The sequence below is a fragment of the Limulus polyphemus genome, unplaced genomic scaffold (assembly GCF_000517525.1).
Source record: "Limulus polyphemus unplaced genomic scaffold, Limulus_polyphemus-2.1.2 Scaffold2359, whole genome shotgun sequence".
Lineage (NCBI taxonomy): Eukaryota > Metazoa > Arthropoda > Merostomata > Xiphosura > Limulidae > Limulus > Limulus polyphemus.
This window is the reverse complement of record NW_013667969.1, coordinates 121,259-124,511: the sequence shown is the minus strand read 5'-3', so window position 1 is coordinate 124,511 and position 3,253 is coordinate 121,259. Positions and strand designations below refer to the sequence as shown.

Sequence of the window (3,253 nt, the reverse complement as noted above, 5' to 3'; positions counted from 1 at the left end):
TAGCCCTCGTGTAGCTTTGCGCGAAATTCCAAAACAAACAAACAAATGATACTCAAGCGCTTTACCATCGTGTCATTTGAATTACAGGACAGGGATAGGGTTAAACTAATATGTATATTTCTTTATGTAGATTTTGTTTGAGGTTTAGAGATACTTATTTTTAAATGTCTGTGTGTCTGCTAGACTTCTTTAGTTTAGATTTTTTTTAGGAATTTATCTGTTCCCTTAGTAACCTACCCAGAGTGTTTTTCTAGCAATAGCATGACCAATATGAGAAAAACAACAACAGTAATAAAACTACTTGTCCAACAGGTAAAATATAACAGCAAAACTTGTCCCTGGTGTTGGGCAATGTATATATAAATTCCACACCCCTAAATAGAATGTTAAGTTTATTGTTGGGTGTACAGGAGTAATTAAAACTGTTAATATAAATACGGCTATCATATTTTTATTTTTTGTATTAAGATTTGGGAATTTACTTTATAGAGAAAATTGCAGAGGTAAATAAATGATAATAAATCGTATAACAAAAATAATAAAATGTCATTTATTTTATACCATTCTAGTTCTGCTGAATCAAAAACATTGGAACTATTTGATGATAATCATTGTTGTGTGTTTTTCATAACTATCATGTTTTATTGTTTCCTAAAATGTTTTCTTCATTAAAACTTAGTTATTGGATAAGAAATGGTACTTCAGTGTGTTTTTTTAAGGACTTAATTTGTGTCAGATGCATTAAAAGTATACAGTGTTTACAGTATCATTTTAATTTTTTTACTGATGGTCCTTTCAACTGAGTAAAACCCTCGAAAGACCCACTCGTTAATAACACACATTATACATTTGTCAGCATAATGTATGAAAATGTTAAACTTATCATTTTTAATGTTTTATTCTTCATGGGATTAACATTCAGTACGTAAGTCCAAGTAAGCCTAATAACAATCTACCCAGTTTTTGTGTAGTTTTTGCAAAATAATTACTGTATTTTGCATGTAGAACTAATTCTTATAATTGCTTTTCTAATATACCAATAACATTTGTTTGAATATAAATGATTTTGAAATTTATTAAGACTCCATGTTAAATTGTTTTACTTTTATCTCCCAAAGAACTAAAAAATACATTGCTGGAGTTCATAGATGGACAAACCATTAGTACTTTAGATAGTGTGAAAAAAAACAGAAACTGTATTTCAATAAAGTTTTAATGATCTCTGAAACTTTTATTAAAAAATCTTTAGGCCTAACTAGTGCTGTAGTATATTAAAAGATTTCTGGGTGTATAGCAAGAAATAGGCTTGAAAAAAGCCATTGTTTAAAAATGCAATGTCGGGCCCATGTGCGAGTCTTTCCAAGGCTTTCTGTAGGCACAAGAAAAGTTTATGTTTATATGGATCTCTTGCAGTAAACGTTAGAAAACCCTTTATAAACTGGAAGAGAATTTGCCATATTTAATAGTGAAGGTATGAGTTACTTATAAATCTTGACCCAGCAGGGTAAAAGTATGTACACGTCTATTTGAGGGTGTAGAGGGGCTGCAACATGATGTTATGTAAGTTAAAATTGAAAATGCAGTAACTTTTTAGTGAAAATGGGTGCTTTTTTTGTGTAGCGAGGTTAGATGATGTTTGGAAAGTTTTTTACGTATTATAATGGTTATTTCAAGTTAGATTTTTCAATATGCATTTGTTTGGTATTATTATTGATAAGATTTGGTAAGTTGAGTTATTCTGCTAAGTTTCTTTGTTGTTGCTGTAATCTTAGGCATAGGAAGCAACAAAATATTAGTAGGGTTACATTCAGGTTGAAAAGTACCCAATATCAGTAGGGATCAAAAGTAAGTTAACCCTTTATCATCTCCACCCCTATATTTACACATGATAGATATCATTTACACCAATTATGGTAATGAAAATAACCCTTCCATGGATCATTAAGGGTTAATTGTGTAGATCGGTCCTAAAAAATAAGTTAATCAAGTAAATTCTATATAAAAAACTGACTAGAAACGTGTAATATCGTAAAAATGTACGTAATCATTAAAGCCTATAACCATTAGATTGTAATGAACTACCAGTGAAATATTATTTATCATTTTTAACAGTATTTGTGGCTGTTAATCATATATTTCATGAGGTTCAACCAGTGTACAAGATATTTAGATTAGTCATAATTCCATATACTAACCGATGATTCGGAAATAACACAAGTGTAAAAATTACTTCAAAAAAAGTATTCAGATTAAGGTTAAGTATTATAATAAAAAAAATGTAATGACACTAAGGATAAATGACCACCCCCTCCCAAATACAAATTATTGTTTAAAAAAAAATGTGGTCAGAATTAAGTTTCTTTACATTTTGAAGAAATACATCTGAGTTTATAGTAAATACACGTCTCAATCCAGCATGTTCGATGACTAATGACTGTTTCTGCTATTAACTCTGTAAATAATAGTTGGAATAAAACATAAGTTTCACAACTTAGAATCTTCTAAGTAGTGTTTTGCTGTTCGAGAACAAAACTTTTATTGTAAAAAGCAGTTTTAAAATAACCCTTAACCTTTCATACTTTAACTGTAAGTTTGACGAAAAGGTGAGATTTTCATAAATTTATTTAGATCAAACCAAAAGTGGTCACCTGTGCAGAAGTCAGATGTTATCATATGTGTGGGAAAAGCTCACTTGTAGAAGTAACCTTGCTGGAACCCTATTTTCTCAGTGATCACCAGATGGCAATTTTCACAGTTATGTAAAAGAGCAGTATAATATAGAACTCATGGATAACTTATTGTACGTATATACTTAGTTCTAAATCAGTTTTTAAAATGCAACAAAGATGGGAATATTGGAGATACTAATTTAAGGAATATGCGTGCGTATGTTGTTGTTTTTTTGCCCCCAGTGGCAAATTGGTATGTCTGCAGACTTACAATGCTAGAAATCATAGAAATGCTTTATCTTTAGCATACGGCTGAGAACTGATCTGCTCTGTAGCTTCTTTATCTTTAGCATACAGCTGAGAATTGATCTGATCTGTAACATCTTTATCTTTAGCATATGGCTGAGAACTGATCTGCACTGTAACTTCTTTAACATTAACCTTCCTTTTGAGAACTGAACACAGACTTGTACTGGAGGTTTTTATCTCTAGCATATAGCTATAAAATGAACTACACAAATATTTAATATATAGGTGAGAACTGTGCAGTTATTGGTTAGTAGAAACTTGGGACAGAAGTTGTA

At 30.6% G+C, this 3,253-nt stretch overlaps 1 protein-coding gene across 1 annotated transcript in view; it reads left to right on the top strand.

Moving 5' to 3' along the window:
- Nucleotides 1–3,253, top strand: part of LOC111087603 — a 38,784-nt gene that overhangs the window by 21,032 nt on the left and 14,499 nt on the right. The window lies entirely within an intron of this gene.